Raw genomic sequence first — 13,353 nt, 5'->3', positions numbered from 1 at the left:
CGTTTGTTTTGGCATTCAACCCTGACAAATTAATCGTATCGACGATCGACAAAGCCATCGTATAAATCCGATATCTTTCCCACTGAGGGATTCCAATCTACTGGAATCCGTTCACCTTTATTTCATTCGGACAAATCAAGTATTCTGGTTCGGCGTCTATTATGCACGATCGACGGCGCGCCAGAATTGTTTATTTATACCATTCGAAAAGTCAGTTTCAATCATTCATTTGGACGACATTCGTCCATTATGCGTTCGCAATCACGAATTGAAACTACGTCTCGCGAGGTCGGTACGATTTCGTTTTACTTGATTTAATATTTTAGTGGTCACCCGACCCGACAACAATTGCATCATGACTAATTGGTGAATCGGTAATCGATCGAGGAATCTGTTTTCCTCTGTTTTCTCCGTTTTCGTTGATTCGTTATTTCGTGTCTTCTTAGACAAACACAACACGCTTTGTCAGTTCCCGAACAAGTAGAACAGGGTCAGTACACAGACAGACAAGTAGAACGCAATCAGTATATGGTCAGACAAGTACACTGGCGTGACGTCCGTCTCTAGCTAGATAATTAGAACGACCTCGTTCTTGGACAGACAAATAGAATATTCGCTGAAGCTGACTGGACGAGTAGATTGACATCGTTCGTAGTCGAACGAGTAGAATACATCCCATCCATTGCCAGCCAAGTGGAATAGGTCCTGTCCGTTGCGGCCCGAATAAATTAATACCTAGCCTTAATCTGACCAATAGAGCGGACTCGATGCCTCAGCAAACAAATAGAATAGGATCACCGTCAACTTCACAAATACGTATAATGTGTAGTGTCCGCGCCTCCCATACCCAACAATAAGGAGTGAAATAAGAACACGAAACGTAGGGTACGGGATTGGTCGCGTAGGTAAAGCGGTCGACTGTGGATCCGAGGATCGTGGCTTCTCGAATCCCCGTGCCTTATTTTTCGTTTAGACTTCTAAAAATGGATGTTTTCCTGTTTACCGATACGCAGTATAAATTATTATACTAAATGTATCAAACGCAGCATTCGAAATATCGCACGAAAATTAAATCGACGAGATAGTTTGCCAATTAGAAATTCAATTCGAAACATTTGTAATGAATTAATAACCAACGAAGCAAATATGAATAATGAAAAAGTATTAAATTGCGACGTAGCAACAAGACAGACGTTTTTGTTTCTATCGCGGTCGTTTTTATACGGCGACACAGCGTCAGTAGTTTCGATCAAAAATTAATCTCGTATCGAGCGTCACCGAGTCACTGCGATTCCGTAATTAGTCGAGAGCCCGTACGAAAGCAGCCAAACCGAAGTGCAGCCAAATACGTTAAAATGCGGACGTATCGATCGGTCGATGTAATTAAAGGCGTCATGAAAGATGTACGGGGCGATAATTCATCGGTGTATCGGGTCATGACTAATGGAAATTAAAATATTCCGATTTCGACGCATTGCCCCGATCGGTTTTTCCCATAAACGTTAATTTTGCGATTCGAGGGCAACGATCCCATTAAATGAATACCCAATATCTATCGCATGTTTAATTGAATGTATCGAAAGTAGGAGCCGAATTCACGAGCTGCTACCCTGGTGATAATTACTGCAACATTCACTCCGAGAATAAACACGCTTACAACGAGTAATACTAGAGTTGCACGTCTCCGCGTTAAGAAATCGAAGGAAAACTATATGAAATATTCAAAGGTAGACATTTTCCACCGCCTATTTGTCATCGGTTCGATAAAACCTTTCTTCGGGAAGACGGTAATCCGTCTATAAACCAGCGAATCATTAATAATTCCTTCGGTCATTAGCGACGCTTTAAGCTGTTTAATCGTGCAGTATTTCCGCGCAGCCTTTTGAGGTAAATTAATTAAGACACCAGGCGATTGCATAATAATTAAAATCTTCTTGTGAACGGTGCTGGTAAAGGACGGGTAGTGACAAAGAAGGACGAGCTGTCGAGTCGAGAGGAAAAAGTAAGACAACGCCAAAGGGGATGCCGGTACGTCGAAGCGGACCGTCTGGGCATTATTCATCTTTCGTTGCAAACAAATAATAACACGCGTAAAACTTCCGTTATTCCGACACGTTGACATTTACAAAGTGACTCTTACAAACTGCTTTATCTTAAAATTATTTATTTTCGTTAAATTTAATCGCCAGTTGACCAGTATTAAGATCTTTTCTCTCCGCAAAGGAGAGGTCGCTGTATTATCCGCGTGACCAGGTCACACAGGTTCTTTTATTTCTCCCTTGTCACTCTCCCGTGGATGTCAGCACGTAATGGCAACCGTTATGTTTCGCTAAAGCGAAGATGGATTCCGTGTAGTTCGTCAAGGGACAATGTGCCCGACGGGAGGGTAGGTCAAAAAGGGAGGATGCTTTTACGATTTTCGTGACACCTGAATGTTGTCATTAACCGAACGTGAGACTTCGTTAAACTTCGACCAGTTGCCCGTGCACTCAACGTCCTTGCACTGTGAGTTACAATACGTACTAAAAGATGCGAGTTTCCAAAATACCGAATTCGCAAATAATTTCAACGAGAATAATTTACAAAGCTACCTCGTCATCGTTATTTATATGTATATTTCCTATCAGTATTTCACAATAAAATGAATAAATTACATGACGGAGAAACATTTCTTCCCTCGTTATTTTGTACATTATTTAAATTCCGTTTTCACATGTATTCATCTCATAAATTAACGTTTACTCTAAAATTAATATACGTTCTTTATACCGAGCCAAAGCCAATGATAATAATGTTTAATTAAAATTGTATTGCTCGTTTAACAAAACGGAGCTGTATGTGCGTACAGCGTACAGAGAAAATCGTAAATTATGTTTACTTTCTACACACGGTAATTAAACTAAAATATTATCTATCTTGATCTCTCGATTGAAATCCTCATTTCCATAAATCATGCCGAAGGGATAAAACAGCTCGTTGACCCTCGAAATGCCTTTGATTAATCGCATCTGTCGGTTTTCCACGGTCACGATTGTAATTGTTAATCAGAGCATAAAGTTTTTCGAGGCTTCTTTCCAGCCAACTTGCGCCGCGTCGATCGATCGATGAAATCTAATTGCAATTAATTTGTCCAGGGCGTTTCGTGACGCCCGAATCCATTCGAGCGTGCATACTCCAAATGACGTTCTATTCGAAGAAATTTCTTGCTCCGCCGTTTCATTAAATTCCTCTCGTTACCTTTACCAAGCCCTGTCGGCATTGCATCTTGAAAAAAGCCTTTGGCACACGCACCGTGCAGTATACCACCGCGTAATTTCACGCGTTTCTATTCTACGAGCAGTGTTCGATAACACCTGAAAATATACCCTCTGTTTTCGAACCCAATTTTCACGACAAGACTGTCTGCTTGCGTATTCACCTCTGGGCTGAATCTCTCTTTTCATCGTTATGGTTGTCGTTACAGCTGAAGAGGGGAAGGAAAGAACGAGTATTTCGGACCCATGATTGAGAGGAACACGCGACACGCAAAAGGAACAATGTAGACTTCGCATTCCGCAATTTTCAAGTTCGAAATGATTTCGATCGTTTCGATGTTTCGAACTTTGAGACTTTCACAATTCCTAGGTACCAAAGCTTATAAGCTTGAAAGTTCGACACCACCTACACGCGAGGACTAAAGTTTTCCAGTTTCAAGGTTTCAAAGTTCTAAAGTCTCAAAGCTGCAAAGTTACCGACTCTTAAACTCTTCGCGATAAGTTTTTATGGATTGTTAGTCCTCTTTTTGCAATTGAACGATAATTAATTCGTTTCGCATCGCTTGATCCGAGCTATGAAACTCCACTCTCTATCGCGATTCAAATTTTTTACGTACAGCATCGTTGGCTCTTCTCTAAGCATTCGACGGACGTTTTTCCTTGTCCTCTTCTCTTCCCCAAATAATTACCAATCGTGTTATAACGCATGGTTGCATGCACGGCACGCAGATTACGCGTACAAGATTTTAATTGCATCCCCGACGCAATTGACGCGGATCTAATTACGACAATTAACGCGCGTGTGTGTATACAGAGAGTCTGAATCGCTTTGAGCCTCGTTCACTCTCAAAAATAGCCTGTTATTTAAATTGAACTCGGCCATTGGCTAACTGGGAGCGATCGATAAGCGATTTCACCCTCGTCACCAGACTATCGCTCGTTTACACAACCATTTTATCGGAATGATGGCAAAAACGTCGGCCAGGAATCGCGGTGGACCGCTAATCAGTGGCGGTACGTGTAGCCGAGAAATTTCATTCCTTGGAACACCAAATACTCCATGGTCTTATTCGTTAAATCGATGCTCCTCACCGTGGAGAACAGAGCCACGTATAAAAAATTCTGTTAGAGTGCTCGCAATACGTCTTTATTGTTCATTGTTGTTTCGTTTCTATTTTAATGTTTTATGTTCGGTATGTCTGTCTATCTTTGGCTTCTGTTCGACGCGTGTATTTTAGGTGAAACTATACATAAAAGAAAAGTTAAACGCCTCCTCTCTGTAATCGATTTTCGTACGTATCTCTCGTTTCGCTTTTCGTCGTTGGTTTCGTCTGGTCTGTTCGCTAATTGATGCGCATATTTTCGAGGGTTTAGGTTGTCACGGACAAAAACCTCGAGATGGAAAAACTCGTTAGTTTTCGTAACAATAGTACCTCGAGTGGCGGTGATGTCTGTGTGCCAGTTACGACGGTGGTTACGCTCGACTCGTTGATTAAATTCCTCCGCGATTAAATAAAATATCAGGCTCTTCCTTGGTCTACTGGCTGCAAGAAGCACGCCCGGTATTGGTAAACGAATGATCGATTCGTTTACACGGTAAACCCATACATTCTCCAAAAATCGTTTGTTGGTCGAATAAATAACGAAACGAGAAAGGAGATTAAACGTCGATTAATCGAAAAGTCGGGATGCTGAGATGCTTGATTGGAAAGGTGGGAACAGTCGCGTAGGCTGAGAAGAATAGACGGTAGTGTAGAATGAGCCACGACCCTGAAAATCGGCGAGGTTTTCGGTGTCGCTTCCGGTCGTATTACAGCAACTGAGCGCCGCTCCCTCGGGATTACACGAACTGCCGGCGGTGGCAGATTGCTTGGCAAATGGGATTGTGCAGCCAAACAACTACTAGCAGTTACGAGAGATTGGTATCGCGAAACGATGGCGGCGGAGTGCATGTCGGCCAGAGGGAGAAGCGAATCGACTCAAGTTTTTCCATATTTGCATTCACCTCGAACTCCCGCGAAAGATATTCCAATGGTGGTGCCACGAGCTGTCGGAAGTGCGAATAACTTTCGCCGGTTGAATATCCTTCGCGGTATTGTTTCTTCTTCCGGTTAACCTTGCGCGAAACGACGCGGAAGTGAATGCCGTTTCCCCGGTTTCCTTAAAATGCAAAGCGATCTTCGTGTTTCTCGTTGAACGTTTTAAAGCGTTCCGCAACGAAACGTTGAGGGCTCGTTGTCTTTTTCCCTTCTTATAGCGTGTATCTAACGTCGACGCAAGTTTCTCTTATCCCCGGAACTTTCAACCCTCTGTTGCGTAATGTACTCGATCGGGAACTCGATAAAATCAATCCCTGCGGAGCTCTTCGCGGAAATTTTACAAGATTTGCGCTCGAGGTTTCTTCTTATGGGAACATTTAACAGTTTGTACAGGTACACCAAATAAAAGACAGAAAAGTACGCGATTTGTATGTCGCTCGAAGAGAATTTTTATCAATATAACCGCAATTAGGAGTAAAAAATTGACGCGAAAGAAATTGTAATTGACTGAAATTACTTCCTCGGATTTCATCATCTAACGAAAAGCTTGTGAATTATGCTACGAATATTTTCACGCTACCAGACAATTTCCTCAGAAATAAAGTTCGTGACGTAATAATCGGCCATCTATAAGAAGCACCGACGTCCCATTCTTTCCGTCTGACACCCTCGATTCTTCGTCCGTGGAAACAAGGAATCGCAACTGTCCCCGCAAAAGTGCTCGTTAAAAGCATCGGAAGGTTGATATATTTTTCAAATTATGACACATTTCGCGGTGAAAGGGCCATACGTCTTCTCTTTCTCGCCCAATTTTTCTCAATTCTAATTCTCCTGACGATCGAGCCACTCGACTACTCCCACGAATGAACAGATCAGAGAATTACACTCTTCAAATTATGTAATAAGACGTCCACATTTATCGACTAGGATCTCGTGGCAGGATGTACGAATCCTTTTCTCAACATATTAATACAAAAGCTGAGCGAAATAGCTCCTCGTGGAATAGTCGAGGTGGAAAAAGAAGAGGAAGACTGAAACGAAGGAAACAGAGATCATTTCTCCGTGGAGAGCTCGAGCATTTGCCTAAGCGACAGCACGATTCCGGTTCCGTGAAATCCAAGTGTCCGGCCTCGACGGAGGCCGCATTTCACACGGTACATCCGCACGTTCGGAAGCATCGTCCGGGACACCGGAAGTAAGTGGGCAGGAATCGATCGATAGTTCCTTCCGGGCTTGGCACGGTCAGCCCGGTAACATTCGGGTACACGCGACTGCATCGTCGGACACTGACGTCTCTCTGCGCCGACAATCGCATGCATTATGGTCATCCATGGATCCCGAAGGCTTCGTCGGTGTTCGGACTTCCACCGATCTAACGGATTTATGACGCGGACGCCTCGTAAATCTTTCACCACCAGAACGATAATACCGACGACAGCTGACCAACAGGCTACTCGTAATCCCCTGGCGTTGTTTATTATACCGCTAAGGAAAATACAAAAAATTACGTCCCTACGACCCAGAAGATCGGTGACCTTCCGGTAGAAGGCATCCATTCGTCCCTGGACTTGGGAAGATCTAATCGTTATCAGCCCCAGCAACTCCTAAGCGCCTCGTGCGATGAACATGGAACTCGAGCGCAAAGAAAAAGCCCAAGAGAAAACGCATTTAATAATGCTCAAGTCTAGAGTTGAACCTCCTCGATGAATTGTATCGCGAAGAGTAGGTTAGGTGTTACAATCATCGCGCCTCTGGCTGATTACGTCGGGGAATAAGAGGCTATGGGCGCTAATGGCCTCGATATTTATGATACACGAGTGTTCCGTGCATAACTTACGCTACACGACCAAATTGAAACGTTTCAGCAATTCTTCGTACAATTTCTTGCACGTCGGTTAAACAAGCACACCGTTCCTTGGCAATACTGTTCGCCGTACGTTCGTTGCCAACGAGTCTTCGAGCTGTTCGAATGATCCTGTCAATGAGCTTGGCCTCTGTGTTCACAGGCGCTATCTGATCATCGGTTACGATTTTCGGTGACAGGAAGATTAACGTTCGTACGCGTTGTACAGCGGCTCGCCGCAAGGGATGAATATAGTCGCGATGGGACGCATATCCTTATTGGCTGATGTTTCATGGCTAGACTGTTAATTCCCCACCGTTTGACGTTGAACGAGAATATCCTGATACTGGATATATACCGTTTTAGGTAATTCGATGATGTTCGCGGTCCGTTACTGTTGTCGATTAGGACCATACATCGAACAGAATTGAACGCTATATAATAACGTCTCGAAATCGTAGCGTTTCCTACAAGAAAGAATAAAGAAACGGTGTTGTTATTTAACCGTGGCGCGATACGAGTACTAACGACTGTCGCGAGGATCGAGTGTGCTGCTTAGATAAATTGTATGACCCGAGAACCGCAGTCGTAACTTCGAAATGACCACGATAGACACATTTATGCGTCGGCGTTACTGCAAATTGAGGAGAGTGCGTTTATTTCACGGCGCAGGCTAAGGGGATCGGAAGCGTACGGTGCGATACTTGGGTATCTACTAGTCGTGGAAGCAATTTTGACGACGTTCCTTTAGTCTGCTCTAATTTCCTTCGAGGCCTACGGAGTGCCCTGCGAGGCACTCGTAACTTCTCTACAGGCGTCCCTTTACGACTCATCGTAACGCAGCGTTTCGTTGCCGTGCTCCATTCGCGTGACCATGTTCCTATCCTTCCTTCGTGGCCACGTTTCGAGACTATACCTCTTTCTTCTTGTTTCGAAGAAAAAATTAAGCTGGAACGACGAGAAATAATTGTACGAAGACATCGATCATGATACAGAAATGAAACGAGAAGAAATTCTCGATTCTCATCTCCAGAAACGATTAAACTTTCAACGTTCGTCGTTCTACAAATCAATTTCTATCCGTAGCGTTCGAGCTTGAAATATGTAACGAGCAATCAGACCGAAGATACACAGAGATTCGATTCGCAACGATCGTTATTACCAAGTTTGTTACATCGTTAAATATACAACTTACTCGGGAAAGTCTCCCCGAGGTTTGCCTGCAGAAGGCCAACCTGTGAAAGCCTCGAAGAGCTCGACATCGATTTCCACTTTCCCATTTTTCTTCCCCGGTGAAGAACGAGGTTTTGTTGCCTGCCGTTGCGCTTTCCGCGCGTAAAGTGAAAGAAAAGCTTTCCGTGTAATTCGATAATTCGCAGCGACGTCGACGTGGGAAATACGATCGCAGTCTCGCCGTGCGCGCAATTATAATCCCTTCGATGTGCATCGTTGGGTAGCATAACAAACCACCCCTCCCAGAGGCACGACCACCCTTTACTCTTACGCCGTTCTCGCGGCGCGGTGTCTCGACGGAAAAGCTCGGCTCGAAAGTTCGCTCTGGTGTCGACGACAAAGGTGCCGGCCACTCGCCAGAATCGGAACGCCCTTATAATGGGAATTCGAAAACAATGCAGCCCGCTATCGAACTGGCCCCATTCATGCACCGGGTGCTTGAAAAGTTACAGCAAGGTTTAGTATTCCGCGGGAGTGTCGAGTTGATCGTTATTACGCAGTGTTGCGAAAGGAATTCCAGGAGGTTTCGCGACAGTTGGAAAGAACGTTTCGCGAAACAGAGCAGAATCTCATTCATGATCCTCTGATCGTCCGTATAGATTTATCTTTGTACGCTGTCCGGCTGCGTTGATTCTATGATATTTGTTTTCTACTCGTCCAGCCAGGCTCCTTTCTTTCTCCGTGCGTCTCAAATCGGACGGTTTTGATTCCACTTGTCTGACCAAAGACAGCAGCTACTTCACTTGTTCGTTCAACGATGATACTCGTTCCACCTGTCCGGCGAAAAATGTTCTCATACCTCTCGTCTAGGAACGAAGCTTATTCTTCTATTCCGACCTGTTGTTTTACTCTTATACGTCTGGCCAATGGAGAACCTATTCGTCTTACGTGAGTTACGAGGGAGCACTGAACTTGGCCCTCGCTTTCAGTTTAATCATCCCATTGCAGGGGCTTCTGCTGCTATGTGTGAAATATTAAATGTAATAGCTCGATAATTTTCGAAATATAACGTTACAAAGCTTGCATTATATACTATGAATATCAATCCTTGTCATCGAAGCGGCCGCAGCGCTGATGGCGCAACGTGGTTATCGTTACAGAATATTACCCGGGACGTAATTAATTTGACATCGAATGCAATAACGAAGTAGACAACTTTAACGCGAAGCACAAGATAAAGCAACCAAGTATGGCAAAATTTAAAAAGTTTCAAAGGGATCTTATGGACAAATTTCCCGCGATTAATGTTTTCGATTAAGGGTTAACGATGCACACAGCGCGATACACGGTCGCAGTATCGGTGTTTTAATTGGTGCAGGATCAATGGAAGCAGCCAGTCGCATGGGCGAGGGGTTAAAGGGGTGTTACAAGTTGCAGACAATTTGCTGGCGCTCCTTTTTACATCGTAGCTCGCCTGGCGAATGCTGAGACGAGCAGGATAGGAAAGACAGGTTTACGCTCGACTCGAACTCACGCTGCCCGATATTTTATCATCTTTCGTTTTATTCGCACGGACAAGCTCGAAGTTACACGCCCGGAAAGCTGGAAATATCCGAGAAAAATCTGGTACGCGATTGCCAAGCAAATGCGTGCTGTGCGATAAACTTTTATGGTACAGAGAGCGAGTCGCGGGACTAGGACGAGAGTTATATTTCTCTTTTGATCGAAGGCAAAGGAGGGAAGCAACGGAGAACGTTCCATGGTTCAATGGGTTTTAATTTCACAAGGCACGTTTTCTGAAGTGTGGCGTTGGAAAAGTACAATATCGCTTCCTTTAAATGCAATTCTTTTTCGAGGAACCTGATTGCAGCAGGAAACGCCATAGACACTTGCCACCACAAACAATTGCAACTTGGCAAAATAATATTTCGCAAACGGTCGATATCTTGCGGGACTTCCTAATACCCATGGTCGAGGTAACGCCCACTCCACCAGACGTATACTCTGTATGTCTTAGGATAATAACGAGAGCATCAACTACGATCCAATATACCAACCGGTTACAGATCACCCGGTATACACACTCAATTGCACGCGACAGTATCTACGTTTTCACAGGTCAGGTTGTGTAGCAACACATACTCACACGCATAACCGCAAGCGTAACTCATGCATACGCGTATTCACATGGGCATGCCGTAACCGCATGATTTATCGTCTTAGGTGCCTAGACGGCACCTCGGTCCACTTGTATCATCGGTTTTCCTTCGATCGTATAACCCAACCCCTTTGGTTTCCTCCCCGACGCCGACGGCACGGCCAGAAGACATGACCGATTTCAAACTGCCTGGAATTTTTCTTGGCGCATCACAAGAAGGATTCATTTTCTAAAAATAAATTCTTCGTCCACTGATCGATTAAGTCCCTACGTATCTTTAGCACGCCAAAGGTACACTTTCTAATCCGAGCGGTTTCTCATATACTTCCATTGTTTTCCATGGCCACCAAGGAAATAACCTGTAATATCATCGCGGAGTGGAACGATTCTGTTTCGTGGAAGAGTCTTAGAGAAGCTCGTTCATACGCCGAGCACATCCACAGCATGCAATCGAGAAAAGCAATACGGGGATGCAGAAACTTATGTCGACAAGTTGTTAGTTTCACCTGTTATCAATAGAAAAGTTCTCGGGCGAGAAAAGTAACATTTTCTGTATGCATTGCGTGTAACTCAATAATACAGGAGCACGATATAGAACAAATATATAGGTGGTTCCGCAAAGTTTGAAATTCGTGGAGGGAAAGTTGGTCTCGGGGTGAAAAACGAGAGGTTCGTCATTTACCAACTTTATCCATCGTATTATGGGTATATTTTGTTACCATTCGAACAGAAAACCATAATCGACGACGCGTAGCGAGCCTGTACAGCGATCAAGTTTCAATCAGACTCCATTAGGAAAAAGAGAACTGAAACGAAACATCGAGTGTCCTTTGCCTCTCTTTTAGCCCACGCCGGTCCATCGTGACTCGCATCCGTATCACTTTACCTCTCGTCGTTTCCAACGCAACCTATTTTTAACCTTCTCACTGCTGAATTAATCAGTGGTGGGAAAAGCTTCTGTACCGAATTAAATTCGCAATTTAATTTTTAATAATTATACTCACAGATATATTTAAAATTTCAATAAAGAAGAGTAAAATCTTACGGATTTACTCACGGAAGGCAAAAGGGTAATACACCTCGTATCTTGAATTCTAGATTTATACATTTTAAAAGTATACTTTACATTTTAAATATTTGTCTTGGGTACCTTGTTTAATACTCGGTATCTCTACATTTTAGTACGGTGATTATAATTTCGTAATGTAAAAATGGCAAAATCCAACAATTATCCGAAGTGATATTTTACTCGTGTGCTCGAGCGAACATTGAGAAGGTCAGCAAGTTTTTATGCGGAACTATGCGCTGCTTCGCGAACTCTGTTTGCGTCGAACATCGAAAAAACCTGCAGATTCGGCCGAGTATTTTGCGAATATTTTTTTTTTTCCTCGGAATCGCCATGAATCAACCGAGAGATTTCGTCCACGTTTTACAGGTTCGCTTTTACACCTTCCCTTCTTTTTCGTCTTTTCCACGATCCTTCGTTCCCTTTTTTTTTTTCCTCTCCGTCTTCGCGACCTGAAAGTCCGAAGTCCTGCTCGCACTGCCTTTTCATTTAGAATTTAATGTTTCAGCTGTTCACTCGGAGCTCTCCCTGTTCACCGTGGCTACGAGCTCTTCGAGGAAACGAGGTCGTGGTATAAAAGATATTGTAGAAGAACAAAGGGAGAGGGAAGACGTGAAGTAGAACGCAGGGCGGGATAGAGTCGTTGAGAAAGTTTTTATCGGGCGGGAGAGGGATGGGATATGAAGACGAGGCTCGTGATCGATTTTCGCGATCGGTCAAGTGGTCCAGAATACTTTCGTGGTAATTTTTGCGTTTGGTGTAACACCAGGAAATTTGTCGACTCGACTTACATTATTAAAACTCTCGAGAGTTGGCGGAGTGGCGAGTAGAAATCCCGAAATACGCGAAAATGTTTTAATTCGGAGCTTTGAAGCACGCTGTCGCGAAGGACGCCTTTCCAACTAATACTCGGTCGAAGCTGCTGAAACATCGATTGATAATTAATTCGTCTGGGAAGGAAGATACGAGGGCCGTATAATTATATCGATTGTCGTCGATTCCCGACGCAGAACGAAAGAGGCATTCGAACGCGATTTGATGCTGAATCGATACGATAATAATTGGGCCGCGTGCGTGTAATAGAATTGCTGGTGTACCTCGAGCTATATACATAGAAATTTAGGTTGCAGGACTATAATAGGTGATACACACTTAACTGCTGGCCGAATGGCTCTCAGGGGTGCTTCGCGATAAACGTGTGGCAATAATCGTACCTTTTATTTACCAGAAACGAAGGTTCTCGAATGGCGCGCTGATTTCACGGTAAAAAACGCTATCTACGCTGTTTCCAAAAATTTCTAGCTCTGCGGATACGTTCCCGTGGACGTTGGAATTTTTTAGCATCCTTAGATTTTGTTACTCGATTTTATTACTAATAGATTAATTATTCTAGAAACGCAGAGAAAATGTCAAGGTTAACGTAAATCTCCGAAAGAGTCTTACGTGTATTTTTCTATGTAAATTATGCCTATCGACTTATTACGATCGCTGTCTTCGGTGTTCTGCCTTTCGATAGCATCCGTGTCATTTTCTGCTTTTACTCGCCGTCGTAAACTAAGCTTAACCTGACACTTCCTCCAATATCCGATATAAGGCGAGGAGAATGCGTCGACCGAATTGTAGCTTGATCCAACATCAATATTGATTAAGTACACAAGGGGAGAAAAAGTATAACTTTGCTCTCGAGGTGACGCCTCGCGATATCCGACACATCGCGATCGGATTAAATCTGAAGTGTCTTTGCTTTAACGGATGACACTGCTGCGAAAGATCGCGCTATTCATTGTTCTTCCTGAAAAAATCTGCGCGTGTCGCTCTGA

The 13,353-nt window shown here is 43.8% G+C and overlaps 1 protein-coding gene across 2 annotated transcripts in view; it reads left to right on the top strand.

The window, feature by feature from the left end:
- Positions 1–13,353, top strand: part of LOC128886178 (neuroligin-4, X-linked-like) — a 122,349-nt gene that overhangs the window by 67,748 nt on the left and 41,248 nt on the right. The window lies entirely within an intron of this gene.

This window comes from Hylaeus anthracinus, unplaced genomic scaffold, assembly GCF_026225885.1.
Source record: "Hylaeus anthracinus isolate JK02 unplaced genomic scaffold, UHH_iyHylAnth1.0_haploid 11982, whole genome shotgun sequence".
Lineage (NCBI taxonomy): Eukaryota > Metazoa > Arthropoda > Insecta > Hymenoptera > Colletidae > Hylaeus > Hylaeus anthracinus.
Note: the sequence above shows the minus strand (reverse complement) of the source record. Positions and strands in the feature narration are given on the sequence as shown.